We start from the raw sequence: 13,638 nt of genomic DNA, 5'->3' as shown, positions 1-13,638 counted from the left end.
TGAGACAAAACGTCACGCTGATACTGTAAGTCCGTCTTCAAAGCCTTGTTGTGCAAACTCAAGTTTATGTTTGTTTATAGCCTAACGTTAGCATTTTACTTCAGCCGATTGCATTCACGCTTTACGCAGTCAACAGACGACTCTGCTCCTCTCCTCCCCCCCCACCTCTCTCTTTGTCCATCTGCTTGTGTCTGTGTGTGTGTGTCTAACAGCGCTTCGCCAAACCACCAATTTAAAGCTGATTGTCGTCACCAGACCTATAGGAAGATCCAGAGGATCACCAGCATCGCCAGGGGTCACCCTCTGGGAAGCATAAATGTATTTACAAAATTACATGGAAATCCAACCAGTAGTGAATATTTCAGTCTGAACCAAAGTGGTGGGCCAACACGGACCAAATCAATCGACTAAACAAAAAGATAATAGCAAAACTATGACTATAGATTTTGCATTGAATCTGTGTTTCTGTGTTTGAATGATAGCCTGCCAACATAATCACAGCCTGCCTTCATGTTCTGTGTCTCAGAAGGCTTTTCCTAAGAATTGCTCTCTGCTGGCATCTGGATCATATCTTTACTCCCTTTGTGAACAATGAGAACTGTCTCCATTTTTAAACAGAGATAGTTCATCTCATACTCATCTCCAGACATCATTTTATTTTGACAGATTTATACATCTCAAATAAAAGCTTATTTTATAAAAACATGTTTTATCTTACATACTTTTCAGCAGTAAATGATGGCCATTCCTCTACAATTTGTTTTCATATTCCTTGTGGACATAGTTTCGGACTTACACACATTTTCCATGACACTGATTGAAGACCTCTTTTTACATTGACGACTCCACCTGTTAGAAGTTAAGGAGATCTATCTGTTGTTGTTGTTGTAAGTGTTCTGTATGATACCATCACTACTGGAGCTCATCTACTGATCCCCAGGAAATCTGCAGATATTTGATCTGAGGAAGATCTCTTTGAAAGTTCAAAAAGAACATGTGTCCGTGCTGCACCCGGAGCCAAAATTTAAATGTACCTGGACAAAATCCATGCCACCAATAGCTTTAAAGACAGTAACTAGACACTTGTACATAAAGCCGCCATGTAGATAAAGACTGGAAGCAGGGAAGCATCTCGCCTGGCTCTTTCCACCTACAGCTCACTTATTAATAGGTTATATTAACTTAAAGACATTATTGGACATAATGCCCCATAAAACAGCAAATTGTGGCTTTTAAACATGTAAACAAACAAGATATAACACGTTAAGTAGTGTCCTTTAAAGGTGTTGGTGAGGGGATTTTGATTCAGGCTGTTCCCCCCTGTTTCCAGTCTTTATGCTAAGCTAACTGACTGCTGGCAATCTTTTCCCAAAATTTCCCACAACGTCAAACAGTTCCTGTGAAGACTTTTCACTGGAGAGCGTTTACCCTGCTTTGCACTTATTGCATATGCTCGGTCCAGGACCGAATAATCGCCCACCGCAATTTTACAGTATGATCACGACCTGGACCTCATATATATATATATCCCAGTCCGAAAAGCTCCCTCCCTGCAGCAGAAATGTGGCTCTGATTATCCGAGCTGTATGTTGAATGAGTTGCACGGTAAAGCTAATGTGAAACAGAAATGCTATATCTTTAACACAATAGGCCACACTTACCAGGGAGACATACCTTTGTCATCATCCAGAAAATCATGTTAAAGTATTGCGCTCTGGGCAGTGAACATGGCGGTTCAAATCCAGATAGCAGACAACAGTCTCTGAGGACACAGACAGTATTACCTGCCTGCTGGATGAGATTCTTTTCCCTGAAGTAATATCTGCTGAGCCCGAAGGCAACGGAGCATTCACCGACGGGAGGTATAGAGTTTGCATGCCACTAGTAATAGGATAGTCCAACATCATTCAACTCATGCACTGTCAACATATTTGCAACTCTGTTACAAGTAAGTGAAGGCTCCACACTATCTTTGGTGGGATTTACTGTTTTGAACTTCAAATATTTTGGCAGTTTCATTTCCCAACTGCACCAGATCCCGTAGGAAAAGTTGTTTTGCAATTCCAGCATGTCTAACTACAGTATACTTGTGTTAAATATGACATTGTCTTTATTTTGAATATTAGTAATTGTATCACATTGTTTTTCATAATTAGAAAAGTGATCAGGGGGGACTGTCACTCCTCAAGCTTGTGTTTTATATTTGAATTTGCAAGTCTATATATAACATTCAAATATATTGTATTTGTACAAACATGAACACTCTTTTATCTTTTTTTTATGAAGCCCTTTGAGGCAGAGATTGTCACATTGGTCTATCAATTAAAAATACTTAAACTGACCTTACATCCCCAGTGATTTGTCCTTCTACTCTGTTTTAATGGAAACGCACCCAGATGGCACCACATCTGGCATGTGCCTTGGTTGCCTTTTATTATGGTGTATTTTAACCTGACGTGTGTCCCGTGAATGTGACTATTGTGACTGTTTGGGTCATGCTAACTTTGCACTTGTCACTTCTGTTGTAAAGATTGCACAAGTGAGTAGTTGGGCTCTACATCCAGGGAAACCTGCACAACAGTTTGTCTACATGCGTGAGGCTGTCTTCAGTTTTTTTCTATTCAGAGTGTGTTCGTGCTACAGAAGAAGTATCAAACAAAATAAAAAAATGAAATGACAAGAAGTTTAAATCGACTAACGCTTCTGCTGACCGTTTGGTCCAGCCGGCCGAGGCCTTTTCTTCCAGTTGATTTTGGGAAAGTGAAACAAAGTCGGCAGGACGATAATGTTGATAAGCGCTGCAAATTCATTTGTTGTAGTTACACAGCTGGGATCACTCTCATTCGTGGACATGTCTATTTTCCGAGTCTCACTCTCTGCAGCAAAAGTTTTCCCCCTGTTGCCTCTCTGCCTCCATTCTTCGTGTCTCCTTTCCTTTGTGTGAAGGAATGTGAAATTAGAATATTTATGACAATAATCCACCATTCTATTTAGCTTTTTGAGTTTTCTTAGAACAGTATAACAGCAGTGACAGTCAGCATCGTACTGCCAAACAAACTTGCATGCCATGATGTGCAAAGTTAGCACAAGACAGAGCCACAATAGCCACAATTTATGGAAAATACACCAGTTTAAAATAAACTGGAATTTGCCTTTAATACAGAGGATTCAACAGAAAGCTGTCTATCCAGGCGCTAATTCTGTTGAACAAGACACAGACAACCTCTAACCTGACCATATACAGTATGTGAAACTGGTCTCTCAACATTTCTCCAGGACTTCTGCCAGATTGCAATCACACTGACGGCCAATCAGACCAAAGACCCCAGGGGTCTGACTTTAGAAAGCACTGTTTTTAGCAATGTTTTTTGTGTTATTTTCAAATACACTTTCTGCAGACACACTGAAACAGAACAGCTCGCTTTATCAATTTTAAGTTTTACAATAGCCAACATCCTCGTAATGTGTTTATATAGCTCATACAATGGCCCACTGGAAGCACTACAACTACAGTTATCTTTCGTCCCACACAGGGGTATAATTTTCTTACTCATTCTTGAGATATGGCCGAATCCCAGCAGTGAACTGAAGGATAATGAAAATCACAATAACTTTAAAGAGGGACCTCGGGGCACATGTCCAAGGGCTCAGCCTTCACAACCGGCCTTTTAACATGGAAATGAAATGATCTTTGTCATCCTCTACAGGTACTATAAAGACATAAATGTTATTATTAAAGTAAATGTACCTAGAGCGAGAGCCGTGCCTTGGTCCCAACAGAGAGCCTGTGTTGGTCTGTGATCTTTACATCCCTGGCAGGGGATCCTGGTGGATCCGCTCCAAGCTGTGTACGCCTCGCAGAGTACGCCTCGGTGGATTGGGGCCCTGCTGGAAATTAAATTACCACTTTTTCGTAGAAGCATGGTGGTCAGATTTAGAAAAACATAAAGAGTAATATTACTTTTCGATCACTAAAGATAATGTTGATGAGCAGAGACACGCTCCCTTTGGCTGTTGCAAACTCTTGTTTGCATTACATGCTAACTTACTGTCAGCATACTGAAGTGATATTTTGTCTGTATGGTGCAGAACGGAAAATAGACTTTTCACAGATGTTGCTCTAACTTCATGCCTGTTGTACAGCGGTGACTGCTTGACCCCCTTTAATTGAAGAACTCTGTTCTTGTACCAAAACACATGTTCAGTATAATAACTGTAAAGTCATGCGTCATGTTTGTATTCTGGATCTTAATTTGCGTTGTCAAAACTTATTTGTGAATTTTTATCTTAAATTGAATTTCTTTTGAGGAACCAAAGGGGAAATCTTTGATGCAGCATCATTTTTTCCACGTTTGTAGCAACACTAGCAGCGGGCCTTTGACGGTAACATCTTGATGTAAAAGGCCTCTCAGAAAGCTTTAAATATTGTACTATCTTTATACCTATGAGGTCAGGTTGGTTATGCTTTCAGACATGTACTCTGGACGTCTTTATAAACATTTGTTTTACGTCAATGGAAGAAATATGATGTTTTAAGAATTGTTAAATTTGCAAATCAACTTGTAACAACCTGCATAGCTGCGTCAATGACGTTCATGTTTGTCACTGTTTTTTGTCTTTTTTTTTCTGGCTTTGGCACAAAAAGACGATGCTCTCATTTTAAATCATCCTTGCAATGCTATGACTGGCTGTTTGGTGGTTTCTCCAACCAGACAAACAGCAGTCATTGAGCACAGCAGTGACCCATTTGAATCACTGACGACAATTGGAGATCTGAGCAGCAATTTAGAGGTCAGGAACCAGACTACTGCTGGGATAAACAATGAAAACTCTTCAATCAAAACTGGCATGTAAAACAAAACATTGGAGGCAATATTTGATCCAACACAACTTAGTTAAACTGACTCCGACCTTGTCTCAAGAGACTCTTACATCCATTTCTTTTGATTTACTTTTCACACACAGCTCTTGGAAGGTCTCTGCTGTCTGTGTGTTTAGCAATCAGGAAGTATTACAAATTATATGAGTGATATCCTGATCTCCTGGCCAGGAAGCATTAGCACAGTCATTTGCTTTCATTATGGTGTCTAAACCACATCTGGGATTTCAAAACCACATCAAGGCAACACATCTAATTTCCCTGAAGTTACAAGGAGATTTCAATTTATACGTCCAGACATTTAAGCCAGTTAAATTGTGAACACGGCCAGATAATGTTTCACTTGTTTGAAGCTAATTGACCATTTTTCTGGGATTTATTTTCTTGCCTTTCCATTGACCAAACTAATTGTTACATAGGGGGTTGTTGGAAACCAAACCAACGCTGCCTGAACAAAAAAAGGCCACAATATGAAAAGGATGCCACATAAGTCATGTCTTCAGCAGAATGAGAAAAATCTTCTTTCATGTCATTCTTTGACTGTCAGAAGCAGTGCCGTGGAGTGTTTCAGCTGTTTGTTTGTGTTGCTTAGGGGTCCCCGAGACCGCTTCGGCTGAAATCTTTTGACAGTGACATATACGAGGAGGATTCCTCAAAGTCACCGCGCTTCATGCCTTTCATTCTTTTCCTCTCAAATATCCTTGTGCGAATGACAGAGAGGATGGATGGCCCTTAACCAGTGGAGCTACTGAGGTATCCAGTTGTCTTCCTGCTCCGTCTGTTAATCAACACATCACAACAAATCCAGACACAACATGACGGAACGTAAAACCCCACACAGTGATGTCCCAACAAACATGACCAGAAACAAGATTAATGAAGCAATGTTTTCAAAACAGACTCAAAAAGTCAATAAGACTGATCTTTAAATAACAGTTTTGATTAAACTGGATAAAGTGTAGTTCAAGTTCAAAATGAAGAAACCCAAAGGAACATCTCAAATGAGAGTATTAAGGCCCTCTGGAAGAAATAAATTATTTACTCTCAGTATGAGCTGAGCTGCAAAAGTTATGAATTATTTAGCGCAGCACAATATAAAAAGTTTTCTTAACCCATATACTGCACAGTTTATTGTAGTTTTCAACAATGTCTGGCTGGCTGCCTCTTGGCGATTCTGCCCAAACTGTATTTATTTCCTGTCAGATGCTCATCCCAATAATTCTGTCATTCCCTGTGGTCCCACCACCCAGACAGCAGAGACCCCCATCTCTCTCACCTCCGACCTCCTGCCTCACCCCTGGAGGCAGTGACAGCCTCTTTCCCCTCCTCGCTCACCCCGTTATATTCTCCTTCTCTCACGGATCCACTCTTTCTTTCTTTTTCCCATCTCGTCGCTGCACCTTCTTCGTCCACACCCTCCTCTCTCTGTTGACTCGCACATCTGGGAAAGGTTAAGAGCATAGAGATGCTGGCTTTGTGGTCATTTAGGTTGAGATGCTTCATAAAGTGAATGCAAGAACTCTATTCTCGTCCGTGTCCATAAGATGTAGGAAGATGTGTTAGCCTGGAAAATATTACCTATCAAAATTGTTATTTCAATTTGGAGGAAACAGCAGTTACAACAAATAAGAGGGCATAGTCAGAGTAATCAGATGTCTGGGTTTCATATGCTTTAAACAGAAGTGTAGTCTAAACATGTCTGAAGGAAAAAGTGTTTGTACCCATCCCGTACGTCCTCCCCCTGGCTGCATCACACTGCCATCTTGATCTCTTCTCCAAGTGCTCAGTGGATTTTAAAAAATGGTAAATACCACGGTACAAATATACAAGTAAAAGTCTTGAAATTCGAAATTCTAGAAGTAAAAGTATCAGCAAAATGTACTTAAAGTATCAAACAGTACTCACAATGCAAAATGGCTCCTTTCCCAGTTACATTGTGGAGCCTTCATGGTCCCGAAAGATGATATAGATATATCTCTTTTTATCTTATGCACTAAACATAATAATGTGCAACATGATAGAAAATATTTTTTCTAGGACTTCGCAGGCTCTCCTGTTAGTTTTGTTGTGGGGCAATTTATAACTTTATCACTCTTATAAATACCTAATGTCCTCACAAAAATGCTTGATCTAATCAGCAACACAAGTGAAAACACCTGTGACAGTATGTCGAGTCTTACACTTTTGTTTCTCACAGGTGTATAATGTGATAATTAAAGAACTTTACACTATGCCGATTTTGTTCACTTTGGAAGAGCCAGGATAGCTGTCGTCATGCTAAGCTACGCTGTCCATCTTCAAACTCGCCCTTCATATTTAATGTAAAAATACAAGAGTGGTATTAATCTTCTTACTCAACTCTCTGCAGCAATAAAGACAGTAAGTTCATTTGTCGCAATGTTACTATTCTGAATTCCTTATTTCTATTACTTACTATTCCTTTAAGACAAGTGGGATATAAATACTTGATTACAAGAGAGTTGACTGATGATGTAAACTGTCAGCTTGAAGTAATTGCTTTTAGTTTTAAAAGGCTTTTTTTGTAAAAAAAAAAGGGATGAGGAAACTAAAGAATAAGAAAAGACAATTATCAGCACATAGGAGTCTGGAGTCTTAAGTCTGGAGTTTTCGCAGTGGATGAGCTGTGAGGAAAAGAGTTCAGAGAGGATCAGATGAGGCAGAGAAAGTCAGGAAGGTTTACTATAATCAAGAGGCGTGGCGAGGACCTCCAGGTGAGATGTACCTGGTTGAAAATGGAGGACCACCTTAGACGAAAGGAAGACAAAGTCATACTTACCAGTCCATCCCGAGGCTGCCTTGCACATCTGGTGAGAGTGCTGTTAAAAGGAACCTGTTAAATCCATTATCATCGCAGAGTAGCTTAAATTACAGCCAGAGAGCAAGAAAAAACAGCTGTGATCGAGTGATAACCTGTGAGAAAACTCCCACTAACACTAACACAGGCCGGCAGGTTTACAGGATGAGAGATTGACTACCAGCTGTAAAATACAATCAGGGAGGGTGTGTTGCTCTGTCAGTCAGAGTGTAATGCAATCCTAATGTCACAAGACATGAGGAGGGGCGAGGTGGGGCATTGTCCTTTGGAACGCACCTTTCAATGAAGAAAAACCCCTCTGTGTGAGGATGTGGTGAAAGCAGCAAGATCAGCAGAGCATGTTTGGTTATATCTTGTTATTCTGGATGTGAGGCTCTGAGCTTGCATTGAGTAAAACTTCCCTCCTTGGGGACGTGCTTTCCAAGAGAAACCACGGGGCCCTGATGAGAGACCAACGCTGAGGCCGTATTAAGGGGGCCCTTTGGTATTTGAAGGATGGAGTGATGACAGTGGGATGTTGTTTGTGTACAAAAAGGAAACAAAGTGAAACAGCTCTGAACATGTCAGCCCCGCTGCTTGTCACTTTAGAGAGAAATGTGTGTTGACCCGGCACAGCTACAAGCCTGGTAACCCCCAAACAACACTGTTATAGTGTGCTGAGGCCTGTGTGTGCAGACATAGTTAATTTGCTGTCTTCAGTCTGGGGTTTGGTCGCTTCAGTTTGTTTATCTTCATTTTGCATAGTTAGATTGAACACAGGCAGAATTTAAATGAACTTTATGAGTTTAGCCAGCCAAGAAACCTTTTATAAAATGTCTATTATCTTAATGTTGTTATGCTGCTCTTAGTGGCTTGTTTTTTTATTTTTTATTATGACTTTTGTGCCACTTTTCAATTTTCTTTGTTCTTTGTGTTATACTGTTGATGTTTTTTTTTTTTATATTAACATTTTGTAAAATACACTTGTTACTGAGAGTATCATGAGAAGATCAATTCCACTCTTAAAAAAAACATATTATTTGTCTTTCTGAATATAACTGTATTTATCTAATGTCTGAAGCTCTCCGTTTCAGCCCCTGTCTCTTTAAGACCTACCGTCTACCTCTCTGCAAGAAAGCAAAGTGTATTTTCCCAAAACGTTAAACTATACCTTTAAGTTTATTATTTTAATTTGCTAATTAGAGCAACAAAATCAGAGTGATTATGATGCATATGTTTGAAGTCACTGTGTATTTTTCTGTGTTGGAATAACAACATGATACATTTGTATCAGTTCCAGTCCAGTAAACACCACCCATCCGGGGCTCCATGATTAAATTAAATGACTCAGTTCTGCTGCATGTCCCTCTGCGATTATACAGCATGCACGCTAAATGTCAGTGTGTTCTACCACGTACTGCCTGGACCAGACATCCCAGCATCCTCATGGTGCCATAAATGCTTTAAACATTTAGTCCATTTGGCACAAGTGAGAATCTCCCTGCAGGTTCAGTCTCATGACTCATCTTTTGACCACACATGCACTTATGAAGGTTGTCAGCGTGATGGCGTGCTTGTCATGGCCCGGCAAGGTTAGGACTTTGCGGCCATGCTGGTTTTGGCACAAACACCGTGTGAAGAAGGCACAGGCCACGGAAATGTCACACTGCTCGAACAGCACTATTAATGAGAACTACTCGAGGCATCCGTTGAGCCATTCCTGTCCTGCATACTTCACAGGCACGCGCTGTGAACACACACACATACACACTTCTGATAGACAAACTGTATAGGATTTTACAGTGTGTGTTTTGGTGTTGATGGCAGAGTCACCTGCGTGGTGAGGGTGCTGGTCAGGTGGGGCAGACAGCTGCACGACTCTATTTTAGTTTGATATGAAATAGGACGGCCTAATATAGGCATGGAGACAGGGTCTGCCCTTCAACCTATAATAGTTTCTGATATTTATTGACCGAATTTAACAAATGCAGATTACAGATTTCTAGATATTTCTCAACACTGGTCAATAAAAATTGGGGCCCAACTGTTGGCAATTTCAAATTCTGTCGAAAGCAAATTAACTCAGATACTGCACAAACACACACACACACACACACACACACACACACACACACACACACACACCAAAGAAAGTGTACTTGTTCAACTCTCCGGAGTTTCATTTGCTTTGGTGCTGGCTGAACAAGGGCTTCCGCAAACTGACCCATCACAGCATCAAAAGGACGGTTTGTGTGTGAGATTGTGTTTGTGGATATTATTATCAAAATCCTTTGCAGGATATTTTACAAATGAGTTGTCGTCTTGGCCTCCTTGTGCTTGTAATGCACGCATGGGAACTCGCCCCTCTTCCTCCTCCTCCTCTTCCTCCTCCTCCTCTGGAGCTGCATTTGTTTCGTACTAATCCTCCTTATGAGAGAGACAGCTCGTATAGCAGGAGCCAGCTTTGATCCCCAACAGACGAAGACCAAAAAAACACTTAAGCTACTTCCTTCTCCGTCTCCTGTCTCATCCCTCGCATCGCTGCACAGAGGATCTGTAATGTCAGAAGGATGAGGTCGGTGAGGTTGTGCAGGGCAGATGTGAAAGCTCTAAATTAGAGTGCGTACATTGATAGTTACGTCTTATTTATTCATTTATTATATATTGAGGTACACATGAACGCACCTGAATACATATACAAAACACATAACCATACACAGACCTCGTGCAGTAGTCAGACACTTGATGTGCTTGTGTCTTGTGTACCAAATGAACCTTAAAACTAAACAAAAAACAGATGTTTTGAAACTAGTGTCAACACATCTGTGTGTCGGGTTCAGTGCGTGAGGTCAAGCGACTTGTTTCATTCAACCATGTTTGAAATATTAAACACAGCTCAAATCTAAGTGTGCAATTACAGTGTATTCTTATACACATTTGCGGTTACTACCTGTATGTGTGTTGGGCAGAGTCTATGTGATAGTTTTAAAAGTTTGTATGTTATATCTGCCACAGCAGAAATGATAATTAACACGATCATGTGACCAGTGCCAGAACCCACTGACAAGAAAATGATCGTGTGTGTGTGTGTGTGTTGATGTATTTGTTTTCCAACTGCAGTGGCATGGAGGACCTTTGCAGCGACCCTTGAACTGAAAAGTATACGGACACAGACATCCTAAACACTCTTTTCAAGCTCCAGGTGTCCAACACCCACCCACACACACACACACACACACACACACACACACACACACACACACACACACACACACACACAAAGGGAGAGACAAATTCTGCAGTCAACCAGCCAATGTTGTACATTTATGAAGGTCTGGAAATACTTTTTTAACCATTTATTATTCACACAACAATTTCAAACACTCCCCAATTACCAGTTGCAGTTACTTTCTCTCACTAACACACACACACATACACACACACACACAGTGTTTGAAGGTTAAGGAGTACAGCTGGGAGCTGCTGCCTGACCCCCCTCCTCTGTCACTCTCAGTAATCAATCTGTCAGTATGGTAATTAACCCACAAAGTTAAGTAAGCATGACTACTGAACTGCCCCACTCCATCTAGCATTCCTCTCCTCCTCCCTCTGTCTCTCGCTCCTACTCCCCCTCACTCGGTGGCGGGCGGAGGTCGCTCATTTGCTGATTGTGAGGGCCCGCGATGCCTTCAAGTGTGAGCGTAAAAACAAGGCCTCTTGTTTTACAGTATTAGAAGATATAAAAAGAAGACTCGGACACGTGCAGCTCTACTGAGGTCCCTTAAACAATAAGTTTATAGTTAGTTTTCTGGAGAATAATATTAGATTATTATATATTGTATATTATCTTGAAACTTAAACTTTATCACAATGGTCATATACATACATACAGGAAATTAAACCATTCTTCACATTTTAGGAGCAGTGGGCTGCTGTGAAGTGCATAGGGAGCAACTTGGGGTTCAGTGTTTCAGTCAAGGACACTTTGACATGCAGACGGTAGGAGCCGTGGATAAAACCGCCAAACCTGTTGTTAAAGGACGACCCGCTCTACCCACTGAGCCACAGCCGCCCCTTAGGAAGTACAAAACGGCCATCAAGGACAAAGAGCATGAAAACGGAATCATTACTCTCTATCTGCTCCACGCTCGGAAGGGAACATCACAACTCATCATCATGAGACCAAACACTTTAGAAACACATTTATCAAGTCAGAAACTATAAAAACGATCCCTACATTTTCAGTATTTTCAGAGCACAGATTAAAAATCTGTGACAGTGTGACATTAATTCATATTATTGTGACAGTGAACAGATGGTCCAAAGATGGTTCACTTCTCGAGCAAGGAATGAGTTAAATCACTTTTATTGTGAAAGACAGGATACAAAAACGAGGGATCAAACCTCGAAGGTTGCAGGCTTCTTACAGGATTTACTTCAAATCCCCAGACAAGGTTGGCAATGCTGGTCAGGGAGTATTTAATAAGAAGCAGTCTTTCTCAAGCGCTACTGGTGAGTCCTCCTTGAACGAGGAGTTAGACTCATTTCTACAGAACAGCTGTTCACTTAGAGCTGCTGCACACTAGAAATCAGTTACATTCACACAGGAATACGGAGCGGTCGTTTGGTGAAAAAGCGCATGTATCAGTTAAACTTTCCTGGATGAATGAACATAAGAAAACTAACACGGAGAGGCATTAACCAGTTCGGCTGTGAAAAACACAGTCCAAAAGAAATAGCAATGGGCTGTCCTCACAATTGTTTTTGGACTCAGGTAAAATAGACCACATACTCATGGGTCCTCACACCAACATCTGCACTCAATTAAAGTGATGTTTCAGCTGAGTGTTACAAAATATCCCTCCAAATCACTACATCTTATTCCCAGTAATAATATTTTGCTATACTAACAATAGCCATGTTCGGGGGAGTGGCTTGGAGCGACGGCCGAAAGGTTGCCAGCGTTGCTGACTTTGCAACTTCCTGGCGAGATTTGGCAACTTTTGAAAAACAAAACAAAACATTGAAAAGGAGCTGGGCTGGGTTTTTGGGTGCGATATCTTTTTTTTAATCTAGCATATTTTCTCAAGATTACCAGCCCTGCCTTTAAACAGGTAAATAGACCAGATAGATCGAACAAGTGGAAAGAAAGATGGGGAAAGCACCCGGCCATACTCAAACCAGGGATATCACATCGTCAGTGTCTTGTGGTCAGAATGCCCAAGTCTTGTTTTTCTCAGGTGCATATAAACAACATTCGATATTCTCCAGTTTGACGTATATGTCACAGGAGTTTTCAGTCCCACAACCCACAGTTCTCACTGAACCATTCAGTCTGACACTGAACCAGCTCGTTATGAATAATTGTACGCTCAACAACAAAAAAGGTATAAAACTCCCTTCTGTTTCCATCCAGGAAGTAGTGGTGGCTTATAGCCAGTGCAACATGGGTACTCGAGAAGAGTGATGACAAGACTTACTGTAATTGGAAAATGGCTTTTGTGCCAGTAGCCACAGCCCGTAGAGTACTTCCCTCTACAGGGACTCACTGTTTGTGAGTTGACTATGGAGACTGATAAAGTATCTTTAATTTACAATCCTTACTGTGCTCAACACCCTCTGTCTTTCTCGCTTCGTATAAGGAAAGACCCCTAAAACCCCCTTTAATGGGGGAAATAACGGAAGAAAGCTCAGGAAGAGCAACTGAGGACGGTTCCTCTCCCAGGACGGACGGACACTGCGAGTGTTTGTGTACTGTGTTTAGGTACATTGGCTGCTCAGAATAAACCCCCTAATAGTGTTTACAAACCATCATTAGTGTTACCTCCTGTAGACTATTAGATCAAGGGGTGGGCTTGGAACTGTCTTTAGTGGTCCCTCCTGCCCTGACTTTCACAAGTTCCACTCCTCAGATCCTCAGCCAGCCAATAACAGGCAAGCAGAT

General features: G+C 41.2%; 1 pseudogene; it reads right to left on the bottom strand.

Moving 5' to 3' along the window:
- Positions 1–11,747: 11,747 nt before the first annotated feature.
- Positions 11,748–11,948, bottom strand: LOC116393744 (uncharacterized; annotated as a pseudogene).
- Between the last annotated feature and the right edge of the window lie 1,690 nt (positions 11,949–13,638).

Source organism: Anarrhichthys ocellatus, unplaced genomic scaffold, assembly GCF_004355925.1.
Source record: "Anarrhichthys ocellatus isolate YVR2014 unplaced genomic scaffold, GSC_Weel_1.0 scaffold34, whole genome shotgun sequence".
Lineage (NCBI taxonomy): Eukaryota > Metazoa > Chordata > Actinopteri > Perciformes > Anarhichadidae > Anarrhichthys > Anarrhichthys ocellatus.
The sequence above is the reverse complement of the archived record's forward strand: the minus strand, read 5'-3'. Positions and strand labels throughout refer to the sequence as shown.